At 38.3% G+C, this 18,270-nt stretch overlaps 2 pseudogenes; one reads left to right on the forward strand and one right to left on the reverse strand.

The window, feature by feature from the left end:
• Positions 1-4,998: 4,998 nt before the first annotated feature.
• On the forward strand, positions 4,999-7,095 carry LOC105044128 (transcription termination factor MTERF8, chloroplastic-like; annotated as a pseudogene).
• Positions 7,096-7,114: 19 nt separating this feature from the next.
• Positions 7,115-15,712, reverse strand: LOC105044129 (conserved oligomeric Golgi complex subunit 4-like; annotated as a pseudogene).
• Positions 15,713-18,270: the final 2,558 nt, after the last annotated feature.

The raw sequence follows: 18,270 nt of genomic DNA on the forward strand, positions 1-18,270 counted from the left end.
GGTTCGAGAAGTTCAGTATAAATCTGGAGGAGAGTTTTATTTAAGGAGTAGGTGAATCTAGATCCCTCAGATCCTTTTCATGGTCGATATGGCCATATCTTCATTGAGGTCTCTAATCTCAAGTGTGGCTATGTTGAAGCAGTCCACAAAGTCTCTCAATATTTCAGTCTCTCTTTATTTGATCGAGAAGAGATGTCGAATGTTCTTGATGGCCTTCAGCTAGTATTAAAGTGGCCATGAAAGAATGTTTGAGCTGCTCGAAGGAATCGATGCTTTCTGAATAAAGCCTGAGTACCATGCCCGAACAGCTTTCCAAAGAGTTGCCAGAAAGTCGATGCATAAGAAGGCTTCGATTGCCTTCTAGATCATCATGAGAGCTTTATAGCTCTCCAGATGGTCGATTGGGTATGTGGAGTCGTCGTATGGCTCTATTGCGTATCTTGAATCGAGATGGGATCGGTTCGTCCAAGATATATTGAGAGAGAGGCTGCACGGTGTGAAATCATAGTCACTGGAGGATTCTGACCTTCCACCTGAAGTTGGGCAAGTCGGTGGTCAATCTTTCGAAACTTGCATTCGTAGTCATTCAACCGTCGTTGCTGGGAGACTCTGAGGGTGGAACCTCCCGACGAACTTGAAGGAGAAGTTGAAGGTGTCCGCGGTTATTTCTCCTTCCTAATATTATGGAGATGGGAAGGAGAGGAGAAACGCCGCAAGTGATGGGTGGCATAGTGAGAATGCGGAGTGTGGTTGTCCGTCTCGATGGGAATATCAAGACCGTTTTGGGGAGGAAGAAGGTGATCACCGGGAGGATGGTGACTATGCGTAGAAGGCACCGATTGTGCCACTGGTTGCTCCGTCGGTGACTGCTGCTGCTAGGTTTGCTGTTGTTGGAGGCTTTTGATCGTTTTCGTCAGAACATTCATTTGTTGCACAAGTGCAGCGATCTGAGCATCCATGGTGATCACGGGATACGAAAAATGGACTCTACTACGAGGTAGAGGAGAAGCATCTTTCCGACGGAAAGAGTACCTCGTCGAGTCGGTTGAATGTTGGCTCTATTTTTGATATGATTAACTACAGATCGCCCCCCTACTTGGTGCGTCAATCTATTGCGGTCAACTCCCTGTCGCTATCATCGATGATGAGTACCTGCAAAAAACATCCTCACATATCGAAGTTGTATTGACGGGACCCTTCAATGCTTAAGTCAGAGAGAAAATTGATGAACAGTAGATTTTGAATGTCGAGAATAGCAGAGCTCTGGCTCAGAAGTGTCTTACCGGTATTGTTCACTTATCTTCCTTTTATAATGATTTGATGTAACGTCGAGCACGTGGTCCTATTTTTTATAATGCTAAATTATCGGACCATAATTATGGAGTTAGTGGGTCGTTAATTCTCACTAATTATCGTGACACGTAATGATAATCATTCATAGCTGTTATAGCATGTTGAACAGATTGGCCAACTATATGTCGGTAGTATTGATATGTCGGTAGAATATCCGAGTGACCATCGACTAGTAGTTCTGATATATCGATGGTCTTAGGTCGGAGATTGTTCAAGTTGTCTGCTGTTGATCGGTAGTAGCCGAGTATTAATCAGTTTGCCGACCTTGAGTTGGTGTAATTTGTCCAGTCAGTCGATAATAGTCGGAGTTATATGTTCGGTCGGTCGGCCTTTGTTGAGTCGAAGTCGGGAGTCGGTTGATTTGAGTCGGGATTGATTGATTTGCCCCAACAAAATGTAATGGAAGTGATAACAAAAATAATATAATAGATACAAAATTTAATTAATTTTAAAATAGATTTTAATATTAATATGATGACACACTATCATTATTAGAAAAAAATAAATAGATATTTTAAAATATTATAATAATGATATATTATATAATTAAAATATCATTAAATTATAATTAATAGTATATGTACATCTACCATTATAGTAAAATAATATATTATTATAAAATAATAAGGTCATTATTTAATCTATGGACAATATATAGTACTAATGAAAAATACTTTTTATTAGTATCATCATATATCAAGCAAATAAAGTTATTAATAATATCATTAAAATTTATATTAATTTAATAAAATTTTTTACTTAATATGGTTTAACAGCTAATAAGTTATTATTCAATTATATTACTATGTTTTGAAAAAGAACTATATTAAATAGGTGCCCTACTTATAAATTAAAATAAAGAACTCTATTAATAATATTAATAATGTTATTAATATAGGTACACATGGAAAATGTGAGAGCTCTATCAAAGCATAGCCTCTATTTTAGTGTCTATGTATATGTATCTATAGATATATACATAGATACACACACATATGTAGATACATACATACATATTCATATGTATGTGTATATATATTAGATTAGATAACCATCCAACTAAATTTGATATCATGCAAGACTCGGTAAATATGTAGTTTTTGAGAAAACTAACATCTTAAACTCATCCTTGCAAGACTAATATTTTACTCTTGTACTTCGATGTTAATGCAAAAATTGCATTCTTGCTTAACTAATCACCCTGGTGGGTAGAATATGACATATACCATGTATACGTTATTTTATTTTTTAAAAAAATAAAGTTATACAAAAAAATAATAATAAAAGTATTAAAAAATATGATCTTTTATCTTATTTTTAATAAAATATATGAATAAAAAAAAAAAAAGAATAGAATGTGGCAAAAGATAAAATAGAGGGGGGACAAAAGCGCAGGATAGAAGAAAGTGCAATGGAAAAAGCAAGGAGAGACTAACCAGACGTGCTTGGGCCAGATATACGGTAGAAGTTCAAGTTGCATAATAACATTAATAAAGATTTCTGCTTATTCTACCTCTCATCCCCACCACTTTCTTAATGCTGCAGCTATGTTGCTTGATTGGTCATCATTTTATATAAGATCGCTTCTTCATCCATCTTCTCCACCGCCCACTTTCCCTGTATGGAAACTATCTTATTTGATTAGTCATCATTTTATGTAAAACCTATTTCTTAATCCATCCCACACCCACGACTTTCTCAATGTTTTGGAACTTGTAGCTTCTAAAAGAAAAATTCTTCTATATGAAATTATGTATATTTCTTGCCATAAATTATTGCAAACAAACATTTTATATAGAAAGATAAATCTATTTTTTGTTAAGGGATCAGGAACAACAGAAAATAGAGGAATTTTGTCACCTTTCTTATTTACTGAATCTATGTGCATAAAACCCTTGTAATAATGATGACTAATAAGTGTTATATATATATATATATATATATATATATATATATATATATATATATATATATATATATATATATATATATCAGAATAATTTCAACTAAACTATTCAACGAGTAGTATCCGGATCAATTCAAACTTAACAAACTTATTAAACAAGCTAAACGGATGAAAACTATAAAGCTAAACCCCATTTACTATATTAAATTCTATATTAATTTAATAAAATTTTTACTTAATATAGTTTAACAAGTAATAAGTTATTATTCAATTATATTACTATATTTTGAAAAAGAACTATATTAAATAAGGGCCGCGCTTATAATTTAAAATAACGAACTCCATTAATAACATTAATAATGTTATTAATATAGGTACATATGTGGAAAATGAGAGAGCTCTACCAAAGCATAGCCTCCATTTTAGTGTCTATGTATTTATATCCATAGATATACACACACATACATATGTGTGTATACATATTAGATTAGATAACTACCCAACTAAAATTTTGTATCGTGCAAGACTTGGCAAACATGTAGTTTTTGAGAAAACTAACATCTTAAACTCATCCTTACAAGAAAAAAATTAATATCTTATTCTTGTACTTTGTTGCTAATGCAAAAATTGCATTCTTGCTTAACCAGTCATCATTGTGGTAGAGTATGACACGTACCATGCATGTGTTATTTTATTTTGAATAAAAAATGAAGTCATATAAAAAATAACAAATAATAAAAGATTAAAAAAATATGATCTTTTATCTTATTTTTAATAAAAATATATGAATAAATAATAAATAAACACTAGAAGAAGAGCTCGAATCTCTCACGGTGCGGTAAAAACATAACATAGAAGAGGGTGAAGAAAAGCGCAAGATGGAAGAAAGTGCAGTGGAAAAGGCAGATAGCAGACATGCTTGGGCCAGGTACATGGCAGAAGTTCATGTTACAAATAATATTGGTAAAGACTGCTGCTTATTCTATCTCTCATGCCCACCACTTTCTTAATGCTGCAGCTATCTTGCTTGACTAGTCATCATTTTATATGAAGACCGCTTCCTCATCCATCTCCTACACCCTCCACTTTCCCAGTACAGAACCTATCCTATTTGATTAGTCATCATTTTAAAACGTATTTCTTAATCCATCCCACACCCATGAGTTTCTCAATGTTTTGGAATTTGTAGCTTCTAAAATAAAAATTCTTCTATATGAATCTATGTATATTTCTTGCCACAAATTATTGCAAATAAACATTTCATACAGAATGATAAATCTATTTTTTGTTGAGAGATCGGGGACAACAGAAGGTAGAGGAAATTTTGTGCCCTTTCTTATTTTTTGTATCTGTGTGCATAGTATCCTTGTAATAATGATGACGACGACGATAATATATATATAATTTGGATAAAGTTGATCATACTTGAGCTCAAAATTAATCCGATTAAAATTATCTAATGTGGAGTCTTACATCAATGATACAAATCATTGGATGTGATATATATCTCAAAACCGATTACATACTAAAAAATATATGATTTAAAAATTTAATTTATTTATCAAATGATCAAAAATATATTTAATTTAATTTTATTTAAATTATCTAATTTTTAACTACTTGATGCATAGATCAAAAATTTTTATGCAAATAATTTTAAGATAGTAAACCATAATATCCAACGACTTAGATCTTTGATATGAGACGTAGATTATAAAGTTTTAATCTAAACAGATCTGAATCAATTTGATTCAATTAATTATTCAATGAGTTATACTCGATCAATTCAAACTTACAAACGTAGTAAATAAGTTAAACGGATGAAAACTATAAATCTAAACCCTGTTTATGTAATAAACCAATTGGAACATCCATTTATGTCCCAGACCTCATTATATCGAACCCGGATTTACCATCACGAGTCTGGTTCGTAGGCGCTTGGCAAAACCAGCATTAGCACTTGCCATCCTGTACCCGTCCTAATCCCACGTGGACAGTAATCAACTATCAGGGCCCTTGAGAAGGCCTCCGTATTGCATGCGCAAATCCCACCGTGGATGACACGCCACGCGACCCCTTGTATTTCACCGATTTCCAATTGCGCGCTGTTCACCGTGCATGTGCTCCGCGATTTGCGCCGGTTCACTTGCACCTGGTGCATGCTATAATTTCTCGTTAAGAAGCCCTAGCGGTGGTCGGATAAGCCCTCGTGATTGGCCCTAAACCTGGATGCGGATCCCGTCCTCCGCGCAGGCGAGAAGCCAGGCCGCGTGCCATGGCACCGGCCACAGTGCCCGCTCCCTTTCCCCCAGCTTAATCCTAATCTCACCAACTCCCTCCTCTCTCCATTCTGCCGTAAACAACCTTCTCTCCTTCCCACCGCCTCTCTTTCTCTCCGCGGCTACATCACTGGGCTGGAACACGCGTCTCTCCTCCCAATCCAGCGGAGTCCCCGCATCCCCCGCTGCGCGACAAGTACCTCTCCGTCGATCTCCAACGCCACCTCCGGTACATATATACTCAACCCCAGCTCCCACTGTCTCCTATCCTCTCTTAAACCATATTTCTCAGCATTACTTTTCTCGCAAGAACTTGGTCTTGATGAAAGGGAGGTCGAATGTCTCCTCCAGAAGCATCCAGAGCTGGAATTGGCCTCTTCAGAATCCCTCCACCGCCGCTTGCCTTCCCTCCAATCCCGTTGGAATCACCGGCATAGCCCTCCATCGGACCGTGACCCGACGCCCCGAGACCCTAACCTCACCAGAGCTTGGACGGTTCCTCCACGAGGAGCTCAAGATGACTCGAACCCGCTAAACTCGAGCGCCTGCTCGTCTCCTCCCATCCTCAATTCTTTCCGGCCTTCCGCGCAAAAGGTTAGGCTGCTTGTGGATTATGGCATGCCCGGCGGTGACAAGCTGGGGCAAATCCTCAGCAATGTGAGCATCTTGAAGGTCTTCGGCGAGAGACCCATCGCAGCGCTGGAGGAGATGATTGCTTTCCTGAAAGGATACGGCTGGCCGGAGTTAATCATCCGCCGCCCTTCGCTTCTGAATCTGGATCTCGAAAACCAGCTCATCCCGAGGGTCGAGTACCTTGCTGAGCTCGGCGGCGGAGACAGGGAGGCCACAGGGTTGTGATCAACAAATGGCCCGCCATCTTATCCTGCACCGTAGAGCACTTCCGATCCCACTTGGAGTTCGGCCTCGCCGACGAAGAGGTCTTCGGGATTGCCATGGTGTATCCCCACATCTTCAGCGTAAGCAAGGAGAGGAAGCTGAAGCCCAGGATAAGAGTTCCTCGACCAATGCAAGATGAATGCAGAGGACATCTTCAAGTTTTTGATCAAGGCCCGTCTTTGTTAGTCTTTCCTTTGAAGACAGCCTCTCAAAGAAGTTGGCCTTCCTGTGAAGATCGGATACAGACACCGCACCAGGGAGGATGGCTTTAGCGGTGGGTGCCGTAACAAGGACAAGCTGCGAGAACTTGCAGATGGTGATCGATCTCTTCTTCACCTATGTCTTCTCTTGCGATGTGTTGGCCATGGGCATGAAACATCCTCAACTGTTGCAGTATAGCCATGAGTCAGTGGAGAAGAAATTAAATTCCTCATCGAGGGGATGGGAAGAGAGATCAGAGAGCTATTGGTGGTTCCTGCCTTTCTTGGCTACAAGCTGGATGATCGGATCAAGCATCGGTATGAAATGAAGAAAGAGATTAGGGTGAAAGGGATGTCAATCAACAAGCTCCTGAGTGTGTCTGCCAAGAGATTTTACAAAAACTCTGCAGAAATAGACCCCTGCTGTAATCTTGATTCAGCAATCAAGATTATAGTCTGAGTCGCATCTTTTTTATTTGATAGTCGTATTGTTCATCAAATCATAACATGATGAGCTGGAAATAGATTTTTCGTATCAAACAAATAGATTCAAAGAATATTCTGAGGTCCTGCTATACTAGTACTCTTTCAATGAGTAAAATAAATGAACATAAAATTAAAAGAAAGAAAATTTAAAAGAACATGCAGATGGAACTATGAATTTACAACCGCAGAGCAGCAATTGCCTCAGGTCTGAAGTCGATTCGAAGGCCCAGCACCCTTCTTACCTCGGCGGGAGTGAGTAACCATGTCAAGTGTCCTGCATTCTCTCCCCAGAAGTCCAAAATCTCAGACACTCTTTCGAAGTTTAGAATGGTTGTCATCTGAGAGAGCCGGGAAAATTTGTCTCGCACAGGTCGCCTTGACATCTCAGAGAAATAATTGACCAATGTCCTCACATCCCTATCAAGTTGAAGGCCACCCAGCTGGCTAAACCTTTTCCGCATCATGATGACTTCAAGCCTCTTCACTATGAAATCAATCATCAGGTGCACAAATGAGTCATAGTTATTGGATGTCATCGCTGGTTGTAGCCACACAATATTGGTCTCGACAGAATGAAGAAGCGTTTGCACCCATGGGTCATTGACCTCATTTTCCTCATACTCGGCATCATTAAGTTCATAGCTGATGATTGCCACAGTATCCAACACCGGACGGATTCGGGTGACACGGTTGCTACCAGCTGCTCCATTCCAGCATTCAAGACCTGTTTAAAGACACTGCTTATCTCACCTAGCTCTGATAAACAGGTTTTCACCTTTTCTCTATCAGCTGGTGCTGGGAACAGCTGAGAGTAAAAAGCCAAGATTATAGCTATCAACATGCACGTAGAAAAAAACTAGGTCTGAAGAATGCTAGCATATAAGATTTGAATTAACTTCTGAAAAGATATAGCAGAGGGGACAAATTTGCTTGATCAATTGTATTGTTGGCCCATTCAAGTAAAGGGTTAAAGCATCAGCCAGGACTTGTTTCCATATAATAGATAAGGATTGTTAAATCTTCTGAATCACGAAAAATTTTCATATACAAGAAATACGAGTTCAATCCTATGAAATTCTGGCAAGAAAAGGTTGTTGACAGCATAATCATTTTTCTTATTAAGATGAGCAAAATCCAAGCAACGCATTCATGCACCCAAGCATGCAGATTGTATGTATGCACAGGCATATATGCACGTACGCACACAAAGAGTTCTTTTTGTCAACTGAATGAAAAGGAAAGTACCAATAACAAAAAGTAAAATACAGAGATTTGCATGTTCTTATGCAGTCCAAAGCTTACATTTCCAAGTAACATACAACCTATGGCCTAATTGCAAGATGAATACCAGTAAGAAGACTGCAGTATGAGATTACAATGATAGTTCTACTCCATTCATCATTTCCCTACAGAACTGACTATTAATCTAGTTCTTTTTACATTGGTTAATGATATGAAGAGGTGTTTGGATGCCCTCCCATGGTATACACAGGACTTGTGGAGAGAAGATACACTCACAATGGCATGTCAGAGGGATACCCATGTGGTTATTAACTTGAAAGAAACCTTGGCAGTACACGATCAACAGCCCCTTTCATCCCTCCTACATTCCCCTTCCTGTCTCTCCACAGCAAAACCCAAAGTTTCAATTGACACTTATATCGCATCAGAAGTTATTATATGGATAGTTAGATGAGCATGTAAATACTCCCTTTAAGGGCCTGTTAGGCAACATCCCTGCAGATGCAACAGGATTGGCCAGGAAAAGAGCACGGAAGGGGGTGAGAGGGAGTTAGATGAAGAAGAGAAAATGATACTGTGGGGGTTGCAGAGCCGATCCCAGCAGGACTTTAAAAAAGGGACGTCTCGAGGTCCTTTTTAGTCCAGCTGGGATCAGACCCGTAACCCCCTCACATCTCCCTCTCCCTTTCCCACTCCCTGCTTCTCTACCCCCTTTCACACTCTCTTCCCACTCGTCCCACCAAATCCAGCAGGGCTGTTGCCAAACAGGCTCTAAGTTGTTATGCTCCCTTAAATACTGGCATTAAATAATAGTTCATATCTCAAATGACATAGAACAGAAATCCATTCTTGTGCTTGGGAACCTCGAACCTGAATAAGATAATTAGAGCAGAACAAGATATATACCAAATTAGAACTAAGAATACCCATATTGCTACCACCAGTCGGTGCGAAGGAGGGTCACGGACTCTGAGAGAAGAACCCTTAAGGCTACTATAGGATGCAGTTTTCTGTCTCTCTCTCTCTCTCTCTCTCTTCAAATGGAAGGATACAGTCTTCAAATTATCTCATATTGATTCTTTCATGCCATACAGTCTTCAACTCCCATAACACTTGAAAATTCTTTACAAAAGTTGGACCCAGTGATCTGATCTCCAGGTCCACAAAACGAACTTGTAAAGCGAGCTCAAACCCTGAAGTGATTGAATCCTTTATGATATCAATGTCAGGCATCAATGATGCAGAAACTTACCAAATCTCATTAAGTGGCACCTTCTTTTTTATGGTCGATGTGGCATCCCACCTAGCGAAAGGATAGTCTGGAAAGAGAAATGCTACTAAGGTTGCCATTATTTTCTTATCCTAAAGTATCTGACATCTACCAATATCAATTTCTTGTCCCATTCTTCAACGTAAAATGAAATGAAATTTTCTGTTCTATAATTGTCCCAAGCAGAACCATTGTGTCTGTGTATGCTCCAGGAATATGTTTTGTTAAACTGGACAGTCTTTTACTTTCTGCCATCCTGCATAGACTCCTCTACCATATTCTTTACCTGACAAAACTAAACACTGAGATTTTCTTGAGAGCTTGATGCAATTGATTAGTCATGTCACTTATTCTTACCAATTCCAACTCCCTCATTAATCCTTAAAATGTTTCATCAATCACTAAAAGTAAAAGGGTGAAGGGCTGAGAAGCTATCAGCAAACACTGAAAAAAAAATATTCTACTTATCTAAGCAATCCTGCCTTTTCATATCAATGTTGAAAGCATAATTTTTGAGGTCGTACATTTCCTGTCAAATTATAAGCTTTCCACTTGACAACCATGAATTTGTTAACCATTACTAGCTTTGGGATCTACCAAAACTTTGTTGACAAAACACATAAAACTGTTCCCTAAGATATATGCAGCAACCACAGCACAAGTATGTAAAAATTTAAGAAAGGATACTATGTACCAGTTGATCATTTAATGCCCTGTTTCTTTTTAATCTTAAGAATCATTCTATTAACATTCAGAAAGCCCCCGATGATTCCTATTCTATTTATAAAGCAATGGAACAAAACTTGTTGGTTATGGTTGTGAAACGTCACTATTTTATCCTTTAAATCTCTGTGATATTAAAATCCACTCCCTTACAAGTACATGTATGGAGCATCACATTTCTTCCTCCTGTTGGCAAACAAAGAAGAGAAACATCTTTGTCTCAAAGATTTTTCTAAAGAAAAATAGATAAGAAAATTAACCTACTTCTCATTGAAAATTTTTCACTGACAAAATATTAGCAGAATTTTCCTAGTTTCTCATGTGACTAAATATGAAAGATTGAAGGACAAAAAGAAAGAACCAAATAAGTGGAAACAATAACATGTAGAACACAACCATATTACAGGAATTACTGAAAATCCAATGCTACAAATTCGGATATATTTCAGTTAAGAAATGTTTTATGCCCTTTATGGGCTTTCTGCATTAATCAAAGAGCCGAACTTTGCTTTTCAAGTACACTGTTTTTCTAAATTAGTGTTGCCAGTAGTTCAACAACAATTCTTAGAGAGTTGATGTTAATTAATAGCTATTTACTAAAATCACCTGAATCCTTTCATGGTGCGTCCCAATTTAGTTGTGCTCCCAATGGCTCCATTTTGACAGGACAAAGTCCTGAATGATGACAATGGAAATTGCAAGTTTAACTGTGATTGTATAATTTGAATTGTCCAGTTACAAGAAACAGAGTTTCACCATCATGCTTTCATGTCCATAAATGACAATTAAAGCTTCCTCAGTTTGGCAAATTTAATTTGTCCCCTTTGAGGGTTGTTTTCTGACTTTGTTTCTTCCAGTGTGTAAGACCCATTCTTGAATTAAGAGCTCTTTCATTAGCTCCTTGACTTTGTTAGATCTCTATTCCTATGTCTTATGATAAAAAGTCAGTGATTGCATGCACTCCACTGCATTGGCACATATGTGGTATGCCTATGGAACAATGAATCTTCACATGCACATTATATCACGTAACAATAAACCCACACATTGCAATGGAATTACATTCTCAAGAAAACCAAAGTCATAATAAATATTGAGCATTTGATGATCTCTCTTTGCAATTTATGGTTTTATTTTACAGAATCAAGTTTTCAACTTCTATCATAATAAACAAGCTTTGTCCAATCTCTATGAGGCTCGATTTTATGATTGATTTCATCCTATCATGAAGTAACGAGGGACCTATAATAATTACTCAAATGTGAACCATGAGGAGCTATCCACTCGAAGAAAGAATGTTACTATAAGTAGTTGGCTGTGACATGGGTCCAAAAACTTAAAAGAAGCAACATGACCATACCAAGTAAGTAGGAGCAAAAGGGTGCCATACAGCTCAGCTAACTAATTTTGACAGGGTCAGCCATTTAAGCAGGGGCATTCCATCACTGCGAACTCGACATGAGAAATATTTTGCTATGATATAGTGATATATAGAAACATTCCCCTTGCTTCCCTCTTTTTTCTCTTTTTTTATGCCTTGTCCAGAGATGGCTTAATAATTCACTACTAAAGATAGCATTTTGTCCTAGGAATTTGCAAAAGTCCTGATAGAAAACCAGAAATCATATCTCCTCACTGAAACTCAACAACAAAACTTTCAGGAAATTGATATGAGACAATAATAAAAATGCAAGAATATGATTCAAACTTCAAAATGATGCACAATAAAAAGGCCCGGCCAAACAAATAGATGTTAGTGTCTAGTAAATCAAGCATAAACAAGTAAGAAGAGAGTATACCAAGAATTTAAAAGAGAAAGTGGATATCACCAATTGAGGAGAAAATCAGGGAAAGCTATTTGAGATGGTATGAATGAGGCCGATGTGGTGAAGACTTAAAAAAACTATGTTTAGCAAGGCACTCAAATTTGTATAGCGTGGTCAAGAAGATAACATAGATGGAAGTTGTGATACAGGATTCAAAAAAGCTTGTGAAAGATATAGCAGGTAACTTTTAAAATAAATAATTCGCAAATAAGATTTACAAACCAACTCTAAATAATAAGGACAAAGTTTGATGTTATGGATGTGCTTTGTGGATACTACATTATGAACCTATTATGTTAACTACTTGTTGTTTCTTTAATTATTTGATTTCTCATAGGCATTTTCTTAAGATTAAACTAGGATTTACGGGTTTTCTTTACATTATAAAGTATTACTGAATGGGTTCTAAACAAATTTAAAGGATCAGAAAATTGTTTTGCCATCTCTTTGGCGATCCTCAAGCTTCAATCTTTTAGGGATATAGAATGCTTTGTTTCAAATAGTTGTAGATCGATAAATTAAATGTTATACTCTAAACTGATGTGAAACATAATTTTACTTGATTGTTCATTTACATATTTTACTATATATACAGAACACTTGATTTTTTGCCCCATCATAACCATCGGCATTTTCCCAATTATTTATGGTTGGCCTTATGGATCCTCTTTTACAAAGAACTACAAACTTGACATTTTATCTTGACCTTAAATTAGTACAATTGGAAGTCCCTTAAAACAAAATACACCAAAAAACTATGTTTAACTTATTTTCTTGACAATTATATCTTTCACTAAGTTTTCAGAATTTTTAAAATTTTCTTTTTGACTGATTATGTTTCTGGCCAAGAGTGCCACAGAGGAACTGCACTATCAAAAGCATTAAGTTGTCAAAATCAAAACTCATTTACCCTAGTTAAACTGCAACCAAATCAGGTTTTCAAACCTTGATCCAAATGATCCCTTTATATTGGTAAGAATTGAGACAAAAATTGCTGAGACAAGGATAATATTACATGATAAACAGGAACTGTGGAAGAAAAGCTTTGAGGATAAAATCCTGAAAATTAGTAGAAGAGTTTTATTATAAAGAATGCAATTTGAAAGTATATAGAAATGGAAATGAGATCCAGGATAGCGAAGAGATACCATAGCATAGTTGATGTTTATGTTGCATCTGTTATGCAAAACAATCGAGAAACAGTAACATATCCCATAGAATTAAAGCTGGATCAATGAAGTGACAAGGTGCTTCCAGGTCTATGCGCTCTTGATGCAAGCCTTGAAGACTTAGCTGTAAATTTGTGAAAAGGCAATAAGGTTTGCAATGTTGTACGGTTCACGATACTAGGCAATTTAAAAAAAAAAAAAAGGTTAATATAAGGATGACAAACTAACTCCATCTAATTAGCACAACATTTGATGGTCATCATTGTGGTTTATGGATCACATAACACAAATTTACTATCTTTGCTACATTTTTATCTAGACACTTGAATGACTACTTCATTCAGAAAAATATTAAGGATTATGTGCCATAATTTTAGTATCTTCCATAAAGCAACCTGGAAACTGAGTTACAATGGCACTAACTCTGCCGACAAAAATAGTGATCCTCAAAAAAGGCTACTGCATCTTCTTATGCAGCATATTTAAAATTTTTCTTGCTTGCACATAACAATGTAGAGCTAAAAATGCGTAGTTTTCCTAATTCTCACAACAGCGATTAGAAGCAATCACTAAAGCAAGTCATGTCAACCAGTATTGCAGATCTATTTAATTAGACCTTGTATAAATCTTATCCAACGCTAAGTAAGTGAATAAGCCATAATTAAATACCAAAAATAAGAAAGGTCGAGGAAATCAATAAAAGGATGCCAGGCTTACCTCTAAACACTGCTCCTCAATTTCATGTCTGAGCTTCAAAATATACTCCGAACTCACATCCGTATTGTTCAAAGCAGTGGCAACCTCTGTCCCAGTCTTGTGAAGCCCAACACCTCCCAGGAACATCTTGGCTCCCAGGTTAAGCTCTCTCATCTTCTGCTGCAGCGCCTCCTGGTACTCGTTGCTCAGCAGGTTCATGGCCCCACTCAGCACTGCAAGCACCGAATTGATGCTGGAGATCGAGATTGCCCTCCTGCAGCAGCTTGAACACATCGTCCACCACTGATGTCGTGAGGCTATCAGGCACGTACTCATCAATCTTGATAGCCTTCCTCACATTCTCCACCATAAAGAACTCCTCCAAGATCATATAGAAACCATGAATCCGCACCGCCCTATTGAAGCTCCCGCTCCTGAACGCCTTGGTGGCCCTTGGACCAAGCTCAGGGTCGACAGACCCCAGTCCCCCGATCTTGGAGACCATGAATTCAATGTAATCCTTCCCGAGTTGGGTCAGCACAAGAATCTCCTCCAGATACATCTCCACCTCCCTCGGTTCGGGCCCTCAGGGGCTCCTACAGAGAGCAGGTTCTTGTTGAAGGAGTTGATGTCAGAGGTGAGGCGGGCGAGCTTCCTGTAATCCATGTACTTCTTCAAGATCTGGGTGCCCCGGGAGTCGCACTCCTCCTGGAGCTCACAGATGGCGTAGACGATCCCGTCCTCGTCGCAGAGGCTCCGGAGGACCTCGTCATTCTCTTCAACGGCGAGGGCAATGTCTTTGAAGAGATTGGCGAGGTAACCAACGCAATTGACTTGATCCTGGCCCAGATTGGGGGAGGCGTGCCCGCTTTGCTGGTCGGCGAGCTCGATGAGGTGCTCGAAATATAGGCGGAAGAAGAGTGCGATCACCTTCTTGAGGTAGGAAACGTACATCTGGAGGCCCTTCTCTTGGAGCCCGAGAGGGGGGAAGATGCGAACGAACTGGAGGATGGAGGGATGGTCGCGCTGGTCGACAGCGGCGGCGAGACGGCGGCGGACAATGGACTCAAGTTGGCGTTTGCAATCGAGGAGCTGGTCGCGGTGGTCTGAAGCGCAGGAGTCGCAGAAGCAGGAGTCGATCTGGAAGAAGGTCTGGATGAAGCGGGCGGCGGACTCGAAGTCCTCGACGTCAAGGGCGCGGCGGGCGCCGTCGAGGCAGTGGGAGCGCTCGACGACGGCGTCGATGCGGGAGAGCGTGGAGTGGACGCGGGACTGGGCAAGATCGAGCTCGCGGACCTTGCTGCTGACCTGGTTGGCGAGGTTGGCGGTGGAGCGGACGGAGGAGAGGAAGAGGCCGGCGTCGGAGCGGGCGAGGTCGAGGAGGTGGGAGGACAGGTGGAGGGAAAGGAGCAGTCGAGGTCGGGGCGCTGGGAGAGAAGGACTCAAGGCGGACGTCGAGACTGCGCTGGTAGGCAATGCACTCGTGGAGGAGGCGGGTCATGGCGCCGACGTCGGAGAGGGAGCGGATGAGGGCCAGCGTCTCAGGGCTCCCAAAGTCCACCGAGGAGGCCGGGGCATCGGCGGAAGGATCGGAAGGGTTCTGGTCCAGGGCCGGAGGGAAGCCGCTGCCATGGGGGAGACGACCGCCATGGCTGATGGCTCTCTCGGAAGTGATGGGGGGAAGGGATTTTATTTTATTTTTCGGTCTGGAGACGCTTCTTCAGGTTCGGTGTGTTGCGGCACCTTCCAACCGTTTGATTATATGGGACCAACGGATCGATTGGAGGTGGCCAGATTTTTCAATCCTGCCGGAGATGGTAGGGTGTGGATAATGGATACTTCCCATCTGATTCATCTAAAATTATTTATTAAGGTTTTTTCAGATAAAAACATTTTTTTTTTCTTTCTCTATTTTTTTCAAATTTTTTTTTCTTACCTATTTTTTATGTAGATTTTTTCTATCCAGATAAAGCTACATCAAAATTTCTTTCCAAAGATTTACTTTGACAATCTATTAAATAGTAATGCCTTCTTAAGCAATATTCTATTATAATCTTATTTAAAAAAATAAAAAAATATATAATTTTTTAAATCTCTAGTCCAGATATTTGTCTCTATAATTCTTAACAATTCTTACTCATCTTAATGGCAGCGGTCCCTAAAATAAAATGAGGATCATAAGTTTAGTCGTGATAACGTATTAGAATTGAGAAGTTTCATTCATAGATGTCCTTGGGTTTTACTATAAACTAAATTTTTCATACATCATTAATTAGAAAATAGATAATATAAAATGCCAAAATCCAATTGCATTTCTTTATTTAACATACTTGCATGCTATGTATTCTTTTATCAGACAGTTGATTTGATAATGTTGCAATTATTTCCTTCATTTGTCATTTGATTTTAAGATTAAGAGATATATGTTGCTGCAAGGCTTGAAGGTGAGGTCGGCTCTGAATTGAGCTGGAGAGCTGAGAGTTACACCAACATGAACCACAAACAAAATCTACAAAAGAAGTCCCAAATCATGGGTATCCTTGGTTTAGGACCCTCCAATGCTTAAGTCAGTCGGAACCTTGAGAATAGATAGTAGAAATGGAGAAGTAAAAAGCAAAAAATGAGAGTTTGTGAGTAAGAGAAGTAGAATGAATTCTAAGTGGAGAGAACTCTAATTCCTCAATAGAAATTTAACAGAGTTTTGTCTTTATGAGTTCAGGCTTAGTTTGGGCTTACTTTCGGAGAGTATCTTATCCTCTTTTTATAGAGGGAGCTTGTTTAGGCCTTAAAAAAAGATTTTTAGGCCATTAAAAATCTATTAGACTATTAGAGATCTGTTAGACTATTAGGCCGTTAGAAATCTGTTAGACCATTGGATTATTGTAACAGAATGGCTAGCTGTGCAGAGATCGTGGGGTGGCTGCTCACATGGTAAATGAACTGGAATATAACTAAAAGATAGTTACAGCTGAGTGGATGACAGCTGTCAAATAATAGTTCGTACTTCTGATGGCATATCAATAAGAGATTGTTATGGAATAGCTGACATCAATAATTATCTGAACTGGACATCATGCCTTTGATGTGAATAATCAGGTCGATCGACAATCGAAGTAAGATGAGAGAGATCGAAAGATAACTAGATGAGTGTTCTACTTACTAACAGTTTTGGACTAAGCGACTTAGCAGATAATATTGAAGAGTCAGATCGACCACAAGCTAATGTAATCTAAGAGTGTCATTAACTCATATGATGATTTGCTGTTACGTGTCAGATGATGATGAGGTCAAACTTATGATGAGGTGGCCTTCTGATGAGCTCAGTAATCGATCTATTGATGAGGTTGGCTTCAATTTTCTAATGAGATTGACCTTTTGATTCCTGATGAGGTTGGCCTCCTGATGATCTCCGTCTTCTGATAAGTCGGCTTTGTGATGATCTCGACCTTTTGATAAATTGGCATTCTTATGAGGTCGGCCTTATGATAAGCTTCACAGTCGAGCCTTCATCGATATTCTTGTCCATCCGAAATTCTTGAATATAAATTTTAAGAAATCAGCTGAGGTGATATGATCATCTACAACAATATAGGTTATGTCTTTGATCATGTCTGCAAGGATATGCCATAAAAAATTTTATTTTTGAAGAAATTTTTTATAATATTGACAAAAAAGATATTTAATACCAACCAAAATTGAATTGTTTTTTTGTTCTAATGATTACCACTTATTCAAAGCTAATTCATATTTTTTTTTAACCTACATGTGCTTTTGTTCTATATGTATCTACCTATTATTTTTTCTTTCTATGTTTTAAATTTAATATATATGAATAAATTTGCTAAAAAAAATGCTAGAATGTATACAAACAATTGTAAAGCCATGAAATAAGTATAACATGTAAAGTAAAACAAAACATCACCCGTGCTAAGTATGGGTGAATATCTAATTAATTTCAAAAATTCAAAAAAAAAAATGATGTAGATGGAGTAATACATAACGTCTTTTATTTTTTAAAATATTTATAAATCTTTAAAACTCTGGTAGAAAAGTTAATTTTTCAAAAGTATATAACAATAGAGACAACGAGGAATACCATTATAACTGAAGTTCTACACATGCCATCCTCAACTTCAATCTCCCTAGTTGTTTCTTTAATTTATAGAAAAAATAAAAACATGAAAACAACAACATTTCCCAACAAATCTTTCAAACAATTAAAG

The sequence above is a fragment of the Elaeis guineensis genome, chromosome 4 (genome assembly GCF_000442705.2).
Source record: "Elaeis guineensis isolate ETL-2024a chromosome 4, EG11, whole genome shotgun sequence".
Taxonomy (NCBI): domain Eukaryota; kingdom Viridiplantae; phylum Streptophyta; class Magnoliopsida; order Arecales; family Arecaceae; genus Elaeis; species Elaeis guineensis.